This window comes from Dipodomys ordii, unplaced genomic scaffold, assembly GCF_000151885.1.
Source record: "Dipodomys ordii isolate 6190 unplaced genomic scaffold, Dord_2.0 Scaffold28, whole genome shotgun sequence".
In the NCBI taxonomy this organism is placed as follows: domain Eukaryota; kingdom Metazoa; phylum Chordata; class Mammalia; order Rodentia; family Heteromyidae; genus Dipodomys; species Dipodomys ordii.
In genome coordinates, this window is record NW_012267244.1 from 8868249 (window position 1) to 8883600 (window position 15352).

General features: G+C 42.7%; 1 protein-coding gene across 1 annotated transcript in view; it reads right to left on the minus strand.

Moving 5' to 3' along the window:
• The window catches only part of Ckmt2 (creatine kinase, mitochondrial 2 (sarcomeric)), a 28731-nt gene extending 18364 nt beyond the window's left edge, over positions 1–10367 (minus strand). Inside the window, exon 1 of the mRNA XM_013015840.1 lies at positions 10319–10367. The gene's annotated coding sequence lies outside the window, so the exon portion shown is untranslated. The remainder of the gene's footprint in view (positions 1–10318) is intronic.
• Positions 10368–15352: the final 4985 nt, after the last annotated feature.

Here is a 15352-nt window from a genome sequence, read left to right on the forward strand (position 1 = left end):
CCTGAAGTTGTAAAGTTCATTTCCAATATACTACCTTGTGGGTATCATTGTTGCAGTGGGTCATCGTGTGTCCTGTTTCAGTGTTTTGACTGTCACCATTTAAAAAATAACGATTGGCTCTTTGTACTTTGGTGCTAGTGTAGTAAATCACACTACTTTGTTTTGGAAGAAGTATTGCCATTTCTCATTCCTTACTCCCCTTGGAGTTTGGACTTTGCTGTCTCATCTTCCCTGTCTGATTGGGTTTACAATCTGATGTCTCAGCCCCTTCTACCCCAAGGGGACCACTTTCTTTCTGAGTTCCCACAGTGCTCCCAGGCTGCTTATTCATTGGCATTTAGGCTGCATTGTTTTTAAATATCTGTTGTTGAACTTAATTGTCATGTACTTATGCCATTTTAAGGAACTTTCACGGTCTGTATTGTCTTTGCCTAAGATGAATAAAGTTCTTGAAGGCCAGGAACCATTCTACCTGCCACAGTTCCTTGTGCCTAGTAGCTTCTCAGTGAACAGTGTTTCTCTAACTATACATAATTGCACTTAGGCGCCATATAATGATGTTTTGATCAACACTGGCCACATGGATGATTGTAATCCTCTGAAATTACAATGGAGATGAAAATTTCTCATTGCCTATGTCATGCTGTAGTAAAAGGCACTGCACATGGTTTTGCACTGAAGGGGCTATAAACAAATCTACTGCAGCCATACAAAACCATAGTACATACAATTATGTACAAGATGAAATATTTAATAAAAAACACACAACTGGCCTTTGCATTTACTTCTTTTAACTTATTTTTAAAAGGCAATTGAGTCTGAAACAGTACCTATGTTATACACAGAGAGCAGACTCACATCTGGTCATGTGTCCTGTGTCTCTTAGTTGTTTCACTAGGCCATGTAGTACTATGGACCTGGACCATGTAGGTTGATTCTGCATGTCAGCATATCAATTCCTCTCCATGTGATGTTCCCACAATGACCAAATCATCTAACGCTGTAGCTCCCAGAACTTATCCTATAAAGGAGTGACTCACTGCTGTATGGGTGAGCAGTGTTCTACCTGACTGTCATCAGCTCTAGGTGGGCATTTTTAGATATTTTAGACATTTTTAGGTATTCTGTAAGAGGAGAGAAGTCCTTTTCCCTGGCACCTCCGCACCTGGACTGGCCTCTTTACTGGCCCCTTTGTTTGAATATTTTTCATGTTTTAAATCTGCTACTCCCTTGGCATTATATTCAAGTCAATTCAAATTTTATATACTAGGTTTCTGGATCCAAACTTTATAAAGATCCAATTAGCTAAGCATGATGGCTCATGCCTATAATCCTAACTACTAGAGAGGCTAATTATAGTTCATGGCCAGCTCAGGCAAAATGTTCTTGAAACCCTTTATCAATCAATAGCTGGATATGGTGAAGCATACCTGTCATCCTAACTATTCAGGAGGCCAATCAGAGAATCAGAGATCCAAGCCAAAAAATGTTTGTGAGACTCCATCTCAATGGAAGAAGCAAATAAAATCTATTTTTATTTATTTATTTTTTGATCCGTTGTGGGGCTTGAACTCAGGGCCTGAGTGCTGTCCCTGAGCACTTCTGATCAAGGCTAGCACTCTACCACTTTGAGCCACAGCACCAGTTCCAGTTTTCAGGTGGTTAATTGGAGATAAGAGTCTCATACACTTTCCTGCTTGTCCTGGCTTTGAACTGAGATCCTCAGATCTCAGCCTCCTGAATAGCTAGGTTACAAGGGTGAGCCACTGTCCCCTGGTCCTATTTTTATTTTTATCATGCTACTACATCCCTTTTGCCCACTAATAAAAGCAATCAATCAGGTCTGAGAGATTTGGTTTGCAGCGTCTCATTGCTCAGGTTGCTGGTCTCTGAGATTCTCATGAACTGAGGTGACCGTTCGGACTCGACAGGCTGCTTCCTGGAAGCCGCTACCCTCATCCTCAGGAGTTTCCACAGGTGGCCCTGAAAGGCTACTTAGGAAGAGCACAGTGTGTAAATGTGCATGCTCTTCATTTATTTAATGGGCTCCTCAGACTGAGAAGGCAGGTGGAGAAGGAAGCATTAGTGAGAAGTAAATGCTGGGTGTTGGCAAAATATAATTTACATCTTATGTCACCCTAGAGATTCATCTATAAAATAGAGGAAAGGAAATTAAACAGTTTTATTATTGTATAAGTATTAAACCACTGGAGCATATCACAGACCATCCACTAAAAAGATGTCACAGACAGAAAGAGCGTTCATCCTTTTATATAGATAATCAGATAGGATTCATTATATACTTGTTCTTTAAAGAAACTCACATAAGAAGACTGGATAGCATTGTAAGTCATTCTAAGCTAACATGGTGATTGTGCTGGTCCTAGGAGTCAGCTAATTGTCTTTCTCAAAGGACAAAGAAATGTCCTCACACCTCTGTGACAGGAGGTACTTCTACAAAATAGAGCCAGGCACCTAAGACTACTTTTGTATTGAGTGTGGAAACTACTGACTGGAATTACAGAATTGCCTTGCTGCTTGTTTCTAAGAGATGACTTCTGACTTGTTAAAGTGGCCCAGGTTCACTGGGGTTCTTGTTGTTGCTATTGTGTTTGAGACAAGGTCTTGCTATATAGTCCAGGCTGGCTGCCAATTCATGATTCTCCTATCAGCCGCCTGAGTGCTGTGATTATGTGTACATATAAACCATCTAACTTTTTTTAACATATATTTCAAAGGACTAGAGAAAGAGTGTGATAAATTTTCTAAAGGAAAAACTCCCCTCACCCCCCAAAGAAAGAGGGGGTCCTTCCCTCTTTGCTCCAGGAAACATTTTGTTTCCTCTAGACCCCCATGTGCCTAGGCACCATCAAAGTGAACAAGCACTGGGAACTAATCCTGTCTTTCAAAGGGCCAAGGCCCAGTAGGACCAGGTCACAGCTTTTCTTAGCTCTAAAGCCCAACTGACCCCACAGATGATAGGCTTTCACTAACTGCTTGGGTGGATAAGTGAAATGTCATAAGAACTTGAGAATTAGAACAGACATTAAAGGTCATTTAGTCCTTCTTAGGTGTTTGCAGTAGAGATGGGACACTCATGATTATGAATAACACGAGTGTGGGGTTATGAACACCGTCCCTGGAGCCAGAGGCCTGGATTCAAGTTCCAATCTGCCATCATCAGGTTACTTTGAGGGCTAGGCTATCTTATAGTATTCTACTGGGGCTTCTCAGCCAATGTGGAGGCTTTTTCTAGATCCCCTCTCTCCTCAGGACAGTGACTCCTTCTGATTCGCAGTAACTCTTGCTCAGCAGATGTGCATTCTGCAGGCCATCTCTGCTCTGTCTTCCAGACTCTGTAACCCTTGTGTGACTACAGCTAACTCCCATGCTTTGCCTCCCTTATGTGCAGGTACTTCTCAGGCCTGCTGCCTGCCCCAGAGCACCAAGTGCTGGGGTGAAGGAGCCTTCTTCAAGACAAAGATGTCCTTGGTGGCTCCCAGTCAGAGATTCTACTTGGGAAGATGAGCTAGCTTGAAGAAGGTAGAGCCTTCTTTGGGTCCTAGAAGTCTCCTGCTGACTACTGCTGAGGAGAGTGTGGGAAGAAAGAGGCCAAAATGAGAGCTGCCCTGACAGACCACAGCAGCGGCCACCGGCATGGGCAGTAAGCACCAGTCTCCCACCCTGGCTGGGAATGGAGTCACCCAGACTGCTCTGACAACCATTGTAACCATTCCAAAGAGGGAGTAGCAAAGCCACAATTAAATTGTGACAGTACCACACTTGAAAAAACTCAATCTACAGTAATAAAGCTGCCTATATATATATATATATATATACATATATATATATGTATATATATATATACACACACACACACACACAAACACATATATTTATATATGAGAGATATTTATTAATAAAATCATAGTGGCAAAATCTTTGGAAGGAATTCACCTGTCAGAAGGGAAAGGGTGGTGTATTAAGTATGGCACATTCCAACTATGGAATAATGTATGGATTTAAAGAAAAATTACTAAAAGTAATTCAAGTCACAGAAAGGTAACTTCATAGCAATAGACTTGGAGAAAGCTGCTTATTAACTTTCTCTTGATAGCATTCCATATGAATCACTTGAGTACACTTAAGTAAAATGCTGAAATGAAACCAGCTGTGAGAGTGTAAAAAAGAATCCCGATTCTTAGGAGTTTTCTTTCACCTGAGGGTCTGAAGAATATCCTGAAAACTCTGCCTAGACTCAGGCAATTGCCAGCCTTGCTGGCTGAGAGAGCCTTGTTTTGCCCACCTGAGCCTCAGTAGCTCCTTGTCTGTGTTGGAATCCGTGTGATGAACACTCTCCCAAGAAGGAAGGCACAGGTCACAGCAGGCACTCAGTAACTGTGAGCCCCCCCCCTCCAACAGCTGGCACACTGTGGGATTATTCCACTGTCCCCAAGCCTTCTCTGATGAACCCAGTCAGTACTGCCCCATCTCAATTTAGTTTGTATTTTAACATTTAAAGTGTTTTACTTAATCTATCTGTTTATCTATCTATCCAACATCTATCTATCACTATCTATCTATCATCTATCTATATACCTTGTCTTTCCTAAGGACATGACTTTTTGGGGGGGGGTCCGGTCATGGGGCCTGAACTCTGGGCCTGGGCGCTGTCCCTCAGCTCTTCAGCTCAAGGCTAGCGCTCTACCACTTGAGCCACAGCACCACTTCCGGCTTTTTTCGTTTTTGCTTATGTGGTGCTGAGGAATCGAACCCAGGGCCTCAGGCATGCAAGGCAAGCGCTCTACCACTGAGCCACCTTCCCAGCCCGGACATGACTTTATTTGAAGTGCCTATTGCATACTTTCATATCTACTATCTTTTTTATTTTAATATATATTTTTATTGTAAAGATACTGTACACAGGAGTTACAGTTGTATGAGTAATGAGTACATTTCATATTGAGCATTGTTACCCCCTCTTTTGTTTTTCCCCTACTATCCCTTCCTTCTCCACCTCCCCAACTCCTCCCTCTCCCACCAAAGTTGTAAAGTTCTTTTTCAACATAGTGTCTTTCAACATAGTGTACATTGTTACAGTGGGTCAACCTGTATCCTTGTTTAAGCATTTTGTTATTACCCTTCCCCTTCCCAAATGAGAAAAACGTATATACAAGATGCAGGGCAATGGAGTCAAATACAGTGAAAATAGGGGTTATACCATGGGGGAAGAACATACAAAAGAAACAAAGAAAATCACATAGTACAGTATAAATACATCAGAAACAATAGCAAGAAAGATAAAACCTCTTGTGTCCCTATCTTGGGGTTCATTTCGCTTAGCATCATCTTATATGGTCATATGTACATGTACATAGCTTTTGACCTTCTCTGCTTGTCCTAGACATATACTAGATATTGCAAATAAGGGAAACCATGGGACTTATGTTTCTTTGGGCTGGCTTATTTCACTTAATATACTTTTTTCCAAGTCTTTCCATTATCTTTTGAAAAACAACATGAGGGTTCACAAAGTAGGTTCATTTAGGTTCCCTTGGCCTAAACCTCCTCTCAACATTGCCTTTGGCTTCTAGGTCTCCCTTTTGCCATCTCTGACCTTTGACTGGGGTGTTTCTTTCTACCTGGAACTCATCTTTTCAGGCCTGCCACTTTTTTTTTTTGGTCGGTCGTGGGGCTTGAACTCTGGGCCTGGGCGCTGTCCCTGGGCTCTTCAGCTCAAGGCGAGTGCTCTACTGTTTGAGCCACAGTGCCACTTCCAGTTTTCCAGTGGTTTATTGGAGATAAGAGTCTTAGGGATACAGGTGGACCCATTGCAACAATGAGATGTACAAATTGTTATGTCGAAAAATGAACCTTACAACTTTGGCGGGGAGGGGGAGGGTAGGAGGGAGGGGGGAGATGGGAAGAGATGGGAAGGGGAAACAAAGGAGGAGGCAACAATGATTGATAAGAAATGTACTCATTATCTTGTCCATGTAATTGTAACCCCTCTGTATGGTATTTCCATAATAAAAGAGAGAGAGAGAGAGAGAGAGAGTCTCATGGACTTTCCTGCCCCAGCTGGCTTTGAGCCACGATTCTCAGATCTCAGCCTCCTGAGTAGCTAGGATTACAGGTTTGAGCCACTGGTGCCTGGCTGCCATGTTTTTTTCAAAAAAAGAGATAATCTACTGAGCTCTTAGCAAGGGCTTGACAAATATCCTCAGACTTTGTAACAACCCACACCAAGTAGCCATTATTTTAACTTGAGAGAAGTCAAGTGATGTGTTCTCGGTCTTGGCGCCAACACACAGGTGAAGCTAGGGGCTGAATCTGTTTGTTATCCCTAGATCCAGATTTCCTTGTGGATCCCAGCACCTCACATGCAGCCCTTACTGACCAGCAGGTAGAGGGAGCTGCCCGGATGGGCAATGACCTAGCAATGCCACAGGTCACTCCAAGAGCAGAGAAATGCGTTGCACAGGATTGTCACCGCAGAGCATGTGACTCCACTCAGAGGCCCAGGACATTATAAGCCTGTTCTCTTCCCCCTCTCAGACATCTGCTGCAGTGGCCAGGATACCCAAGCTATCTCTGCTTGCTCCTCTCTGGCACTAGGCACCTTTGTACCTTCCAAACTATGCTGGGATGCTGTGTCAGCCAGCCTTCCTCTGAGTGTGGTGCATGGACCTGCTTTCTCTCTCCTCTCCTCCTCTCTCCCCTTCAAGTGGAAGTACGGATTTGAAGGGTGGGGAGGAAGTTTTTTGTTTTTTGTCAGCTTTAACACTAGAGACGCTGTTTGCCTCAGTTTCCCTACCTTGTGATAGCTCTCATAACTCGATTTGAAAAGCATTTTTAACCGTCTCTGGGATAAATCTGGGCAGAATTCCTGGGCTCTAAGCCAGAAAGAGTGAAAGCCAAGCCTTACTGAGCCAAAATAGGCAGAACGTTGTTTGTTCTTCTCCACTGAATGACAAGGACAAGTCACATCGAGCTGCTCAGGCAGCATACCAAAAGAGTTTTACATTTCCCTAGCCCAAGCAGGTGTGCTGAGAGCCTGAGTCCTAGTTTAAGCATTTTCTCTGGTTCTGTGACATCCTGGAATGTAGGAGAGCTGGGTTCTGTCCCTGCCCCAATGCTGGGCCTCCTAGTCATTCTGAATACCGGGATGGGGACACTGTGTGTGCCTTTCTGCTGACTCAGAGTTATTTCTGATACTGCTGTTCATGGCATCCATGTGGCTGAGCTCCGTGGAGCCAGAGGACAGATGGAGGAGAGGGATTTGAGGGGAACTATGTGTCAGCTTTCAGAGAGTCACCCCAAAGCAGAGGATGTCCTTGGGACTGGCTCAGCTCCACAGGACATTCTAAGCAAATTCTCATATTCCCAGTCTGGTAGGCCTGCAGAAAATAATTGCCTTCTCCTAGCTGTAAGACAGCAAAAGGTCCAAGTTACCTCCCAACCAATGCAATCTGTCAACCTCAACCTCAAGAGACACCTTTGCCCTCCTCGACAGGATTCAGCAACTAGAAAGTCATGACCTTTCCTACACCCTGTTGAGATGACGACATGAAACTATTACCAACCTTATTTTTTAATATGTATTTTTATTGTAAAGATATTGTACAAAGAAAGGGGTTACAGTTATATAAGTAATGAGTGCACTTCCTATTGAACATTGTTACCCCCTCCTTTGCTTTCCCCTACTATCCCTTCCCTCCCCACCTTTCCAACTTCTCCCTCCCCCCCCCATTTCCCCCCAAGCTGTAAAGTTCATTTTCAACATAGTGTACTGTATGTCTCATTGTTACAATGGCTTAACCTATATCCTTAGTTCAGCATTTTGTTATTTCCCTTCCCCTTCCCAAATTAGAAAAATGTATATACATGATGCAGGGCACCAGAATCAAATACGGTGAAAACAGGGGTTATACCATGAAGGAAGAACATACAAAAGAAACAAAACAAATCACACAGTACATTATAAATACATTAAAAACAACAGCAAGAAAGATAAAACCTCTTGTGTCCCTATCTTGTTCATTTCACTTAACATCATCTTATATAGTCATGTGTACATAGCTTTTGACCTTTTCTGTTTGTCCTAGACATATACTAGTTATAGCAGATAGAGAAACCGTCAGACCTATGTTTCTTTGGGCCTGGCTTACTTCACTTAACATGATTTTTTTCCAAGTCTTTCCATTTCATATATATATATATATATATATATATATACATACATACATATATATATATATATACACAAAGAGAGAGAGAGAGACAGAGAGAGAGAGAGAGAGAGAGAGTTGTGCTGGTAGCTTTAGTATGGCCTTGCATCATTTTGGCAAATGCCCAAAAGTGGGACTACTGGTAGGTCATAGCGGAGCTCTATGTGTAGTCTTTTGAGGAACTACTGCTTTCCAAAGTGGTTGAACAAATTTATACTCCCACCAACAATGCAGTAGGGTTCCCTTTTGGCCACATCCCCTCCAGCATCTGTTGTTATTAAATTTCTTGATTATAGCCATTCTAAACTGGGGTAAGGTGGAATCTCAATGCTGTTCTGATTTGCATTTCTTTTATGGCTAGAGAAGTTGAGCATTTCTTCATGTGTCTATTGGCCATTCTTATTTCCCCTTCAGAGAAGTCTCTCTTTAAGTCTTTAGCCCACTAATTAATTGGGCGGTTGTTTCTTTGAGGATTTATTGTTGGGGGATTCCAAACCTGTCTTTCAAAAACAAATGTTTTCAAGTGAACAGGTGGCTAAGCGGCACCTACCCCTTGAGCCACTCTGATGGAGTGGCACTACCATTTTCTCTGCTCAAGAGAAGCTATCTCAAAGGTTCTTATACAGGGGAATATGACCTTCAACATTCACCTTCAGGACTGCTTCCCTATGGGGTTCCTGGCAAAATAGGCAGGAAATCCCAGCGTACTGGACACAGGCTGTCCATATCCCCTCAGGAAACTCAGATGGTTCTCTCTTTAGATTATGGTAGAGGTAGGGACCCAAGCTCTCCAATCTAGGGGTAATGTGATCTCCAATTTAGCCCCACTCCTGCTCCCAAAAGCCAAAGACAATTTCATTCTATACACTCTCAAACTGTGGTTTCCTGGACATTCTTTAGCTACCCTTTCAGGAAAACTTCCCTGGCATATAGCTCACGTTTGAGTGTGTGATTTGACCACAAAGCCTGCATAGTCCAGAGGGTGCACGAACTCTTGTGCCTTAGTCCACAAATAAATCACCCTCACGTAGTCTGGGGCCTTTGCAAAGGCATCTGCCCAAACAGGGGAGAAATGAAGGATCCCAGCAGCCTAACGATGTCCACATGCTCTCTGAGAGCCCTCCTCCCACCTCTGGTGGCTGTACTCCTCATGAGAGAGCAGAGCTGACCAAGGATACAGGGGCAGAAGATAAAATGCGAGAGCAGCAGACAGAGCGAGCATGCTCTTCTGGGAAGAGCATGTCAGTTTAGCGTGCCTTCTCATGAGGGAACATACTGCCTGGTCACAGACTCCAGCTGACACTGTGGGGGCCAAAGGGCCCCACAAGGCTTTGTGGGAGGTCTAAAGAGCAGCATGGAGGAGACAGGAGGGTTTTGGCAAATAGGCTTTCCATACATTCACAGCAGAGCCCTTGAAGACACAGATGCCATCCACTCACAGGGCCAGAGAAGGGCCGAAGTAACCCTGAGGGCAGACAAGCAAGGAAGCAAAGAACATGTCTCTGCCCAAGTCTGAAGCTTCAAAACAAAACCCAGCCCAGCTTGTTCATTGCATTAATGATTTAAAAGTGAATCCCTAGGAATAGTATTGGCCAGTTTAATTTGGATTTGATTTATAAGTAGTTAGTTCTTTTTAAGACCCTCAAGAAAAGAATAAACTTTCTAGTTGATTCATCTCGGGTCATTGATTTGTGCCTCTCCTAAAGAGAAAGCAATCTCAGAAATAAGTGATCGATCTCTGAAAACGACAAGGGAAAGAAATGTGAGGTTTCAAGTTGTGCCAAGTTTAGTGTCAAAATTCCACACAAAAAATTTTTTTTTCAGCACATATTCCAGACTCCCTGTGGGAAGGTACTGGGACCGGGTGCTGCCATGATTCTGGCACCTCGTACTGCCAGGGAAAAGGAGTTTTCAGCCAAGGGCAGAACTGTGCTGACTTTAGCTCGTTACCATTGCTTTCCTCTCTCTGTACACACAGGTGAGTGCCCACAGTAATTGTCCTATAGAGGATGGGCCCACAGTCCTGGGTCTACCCCACCAAGCCCCTGCCCACCAGGGCAATAAAGCAGTTTCACAGTCTCACTGACCTTGAAGCTGGAGGAGTCTGCCACGTCCTGCTGCGCACACAGCCAAGAAGTGTAATGGGAGCTGGCAGGACAAGGCCTGAAGTGGCTCTGGCATGGGAGGGGCCCGAGGGGCATCCTAGCCAATCCCCTCCCAGACGTCAGGACGCTAGCTCCTCCAGCTGTGCCCTTGAAGGCCAGCCACTAGGCCCTGGCCCCTTTCTAGCACCTGTTCTTTCCATGAAACTTTTCAGTACTCCTTGAAGAAAAAGGAAAAAGAAAAGAAAAGCCCCGCCCTTCCAGCCCAGTGCTGCAGGCTTGCTCTCCAAGGGCTCATGAACCTGAAGCCTTCCTGGAATGCTGTGTGGGACTGAGCTTCAGAGTGCAAAGGCCAGCAGGAAACATTTCAACCAGTTAGGAGATTTCTCTCTCTCTTAGGTTTACCAACCTTGGGGCCCCTTGAGCATGAACCCCTCAAAATCTACATGCTGCCTCGGTCCAGCAGGCCCTGATCTCAGAGCTGGAGAGGCCTTTGGCTAACTTATTGTTTGGGTCCTGGATTTAGGAAAAATGTTAATAATATTCCTGTTCAAGATCAAGCCATCAGAAGTTGGTGTATGTATACCAGCTTAAATCTACTACCCAGAAATCTCAGCAGGCCATATCCCTGCTTAAAAATAGCCCTTCTGGGGACCGGAAAGGTTGCCTGTAAATAGCAATGACCCTTCAGGATTTTGGACAGCAGCCCTGATGTTTCAAGAGAGCATGCCTAGGCTCTGGTGACAGTCATGTACCCGCTCCTATGACACGTTGAGCATCATCACCTGACTCCTTTCTCCTTTCTTAGGGCCTTGCCAGGCTCAGAGGGGCTGATAGAACAGGAGGTAAAGGCCCAGGAATTACATTTTTACCTAGTGTGGTTTTCCATCAGAGTTTCTAGTTCTTTTAAACATAACCCATCCCCAAAATACCTTCATGAAACAGAGCACACAAGGAGATGCTCTGGACACTGAAAGGTTCTTGCTTAAGTGGGGTTAGAAGCCATGTACTTAAGATCCAGACACTTCTCTCTGTGTGTGCTTATACCTCAGTTAGTGTTTGTCTCACTCTGTAGTGACATAGCTCACACTGAAGGTGACATGTGATATGCTCAGATATCTTCGAGGCTCTTTTATAAGCCTGGACATCATAATTTTCATTAAAAGAATCACAGATTGGGGACAAACTGACTTCATAATACTCAAGGGCTCTTGTTTGTGCACTCTGTCATCAGGAACCACAGTCCTCAGCTTCTGAGACCCTGCTCTGTCTGCATAGCCTAGAGGAAGCAGAAGAGTTGGTTGTTCAAGACTTTGGACTCTACCGTTGGGGTGGAGGTGGTGGTGGTGTGTGTGTGCCGCTTAGAAAAATTTGAGTCATTAGGAAAGCATGGAAATGTATTTTTTTTAAAGAATGGCAGTTAAAATTAAAATCCCTCTTAATTTCCTCCCCTTAATTCCTAATATGAGCACTTAGGAATATGTCCATACCCCTTATCTCCACAGCTTGTGTTTTGTACTGTAAATTTCTCCCTTGAGTCAAAAGTTACAATGTTTTTGAGAAAAGAGTGCGCTGTCATTCTCAAGCTTGCTATAAAGCAGCTGTGATGGGGATTGATAACCTCTACAACACACTTACAGCAGACTTTTCAGATTTCTCCTTTTTAAAAAAAATTCATTATCAACCATGGGGCTTGAACTCAGGGCCTGGGCGCTGTTCCTGAGCTCTTTTGCTCTACCACTTTGAGCCACAGCTCCACTTCAGGTTTAACCCTGGTGATTAATTGAAGAGTCTCATGGACTTTCCTGCCTGGGATGGCTTTAAACCATGATCCTCAGATCTCAACCTCTTGAGTAGCTAGGATTACAGGTGTGAGCCATAAGCCCTTGGCTCTACTTTTTAGATTTCTAACACTTCTTCAGTTACCATTCCTGTGTGTGCCTTTCATTTCTCATTGTTGTCCACATCCTTCAGCCTCACATCTGTGTGGCCATGTGATTGACTTTTGCCAATAGGGATATATCACTTGATTTAAAGAAAATCTGCTGTCCTTCTATTCCTGCATCCCACTGAAGCATGGCTAGATCAGGGCCCAGATTGAACCAGATTGAACGTCAATGCTCTGCAAGGTGGCCAAGCAGCCTTGGTTGCTCATGGTAACTGGTAACAGAAGTGAAGAGGGTAAGGGGGCCTCCTCAGTTTATTCTTGTGTCTCCCGTGTCCTTCAGCTCTCAGTGTTAGGATATCACCTTCTAGTTGGCAAGAGATAAAGGGTTTGTGTATATATTATTCCATGTGACCTCTGTAGTAATTCTGGGTAGAGAGTGAGTCTTACTTCTCAGATGAGGACACAACCTGAGAGGTCTACAGGAGTCCATCAAGGTCAACACTAGTGATGGCATGCCAGGCCTCACCCATGTTGGCAACTTCTCTTGTCTTCCCAGCTGGCTCAGAGTGTGGCACTGCCATGGGCTGAGCTGAGTTGTTCCAGGCAGTAGTGGGTTTTCGCTGCCTGGTGGTAGCCAGGGGATGTTACAGAACCAATTTAAGGACTGGACAGTGAGTTATAAAAGATGACCTTTTATATCTTCGATGGCCCCTCCTTTAGTTATTTTCCTGATATTTTAGTGCCTGGAACTTGGGCTGCTTCTAAGCTGTTTTTCACTTCAACTTCAGAAATAAACGCATAATGGAAGGAGCTCATTGTTAAGAAGGAAGATGATGTAGAAAGATGGGGAAATTGCTAAATAAAAGGAAGTGAGATTTCCAAGTATTCAAGAAAGGCGAAGTTTAATTTGCATATAGGCATAACCTACACCTCGCTTGGTGTTAGGCCACAGCGAAAACCTCTTTATCAGAATTACAGCTGTCAGCAAATTTGCAAAGTCACCGGATACAAACAATATACTTCTCAAAGTAACACACATTTCTCTCTCTCTCTCTCTCTCTCTCTCACACACACACACACACACACACACGAGTAAAGAAATACATTTAATTTCTCTACAAAAGGAGAGCTGAGGATGGTAACCTCCCATTTGGACAGCAGGTTACACTTTACAGTCTAACCCATTTGATCCTCACAACAGCCCTGTGAGGTAGACAGCACAGGAATTACTATTAATCCCATTTTGCAGATGAGGAAACTGATGGATGTATATCGATCAAAGCTAGGACTTGGGCCAGAGATTCCTGTTCCAGCCTTGATGAAACTGAAATGGATGGTGTAAAAGACAGTGATCCAGTAATATTACAGATGACTATAATTTTCCTTCACAGATTATATCTCTACAACCAGCTCTAATATTAATATCATGCTATGTGACAGATGAGATGAGAATGCTTCTGAATCATTCATGTGTTCATAACTGCAACAAGATGGTTTCCCACTTTTAGACTGTCCTGCCTTAATTTTAAAATTGAGGAGATGGGTAGGATTAGGAGATGTGGAGGAAAATGATAAAATGGGTGACATTAATCAAAATGTATTATACTAATAAACTTACATGTTGAACTGATATCCCTTTGTACAACTACTTAAAGTTAATAAACAAAACCTCCTACAAAAAAACCAAAATGAAATAAATAAAAAGAAGTCACCACTGAGAAATAACACTGATTAGATTTCATCGATCAAGTCTTATTAGCAGTCATATAGTGGTGTTTGTAATCAAGTCATTATTTAAGCTTGCAGTCTTATTTCTTACAGAAATGAAAATGAATCTCATTCCTTAATTCCTTCTAGCTGTGAAGATTAACATGAGCATAAATAGGATATTATCATTTATGTCACTTCAATAGTAATCAAAATGATAGATTTTGCATATTGGATTTAAAAAACACATTACACTTTAAGATGAAGGGAGAAATTGTTTTTCAGGGAAAATAAAATCAAACTTTGAAAAGAGCAGCTAAGTAAAATCCTCTATATTTAAATGAAAGTTAGCTTTACTGGGAGGCTCAATGTCACTCATTGGTAGAGTACTTGCCCAGCATCCACCAGGCCCTGGGTTTGATCCCCAGCACTGTAAAGAAAAATAAAATTAATTTTATTAGGAATATTTTCTTTATTACATTATTCTCTTCTAGTTAAAGATTCCTAGTCACTCAATTAAAAATATGAAGAGAAGAAAAGGAGAGCAGGCCCATCCTTAAACATTCCAAATGGGAACATGGTGAATTTTTCTCCTTTAAGTTGTCCAGTGTTCATGAGCTTCATTTGTAGTACTTTAGGGTACATTGAAATTTAACATAATGCCATGGGGGTGTTGTGTCAGAACTTCAAAATATTGCACTAGCAGTTTAAAATTCCCTGTTTAAATTCCCTCAGAGAAACATTAAAGAAGAATGACAACATTCCACTGCATGCCTAAATCTGTCAAATAGTAGGTTGGGTTAGGTAAGAGATTTGTCCCTGTAGCAAAATTCGATGTCTTAGTTAATAACCATTGGCATACCCTAAAAGCTTCAATTCCAGTGAAAGTACAAAATATGAGTATTCATTTCAAAGCATAAAATTGGGTTTTACTTCTGATTTTTCAGGGTTAATTTCAAAGTATATATATTCACTACTTGGCTGCTAAAAGTTGGCTTCCTGTCTACTCTTAGAAATGGGTCTCCTATAATAATAGAATTCAAACAGATATAGCTGGGAGGGCACACATCATTTGCCAAAATTCAAAGTTTGAAAGGAGAAGTGGATAGGACTTTATAAATCAGAAGATATACCACAAACATTTCTCTGGGGGATTTTAAATGTGTCCAGATATGACTTTTCCTCCCTCCCTCTCTCCTTCCTTCCTTCCTTCCTTTCCTTCCTTCCTTCCTTCCTTCCTTCCTTCCTTCCTTCCTTCCTTCCTTCCTTCCTTCCTTCCCTTCCTCATCCCTTCCCTCCCTCCCTTCCTCGAGGTTCTTTTTTTTTTTTTTTATTGTGATTAAGGGATTACATAATTTCCCGAATTTCACAGTATTGTGGAATAATGATGCTCATTTAAAGTCACAAGTTCATTCTAACTTTCC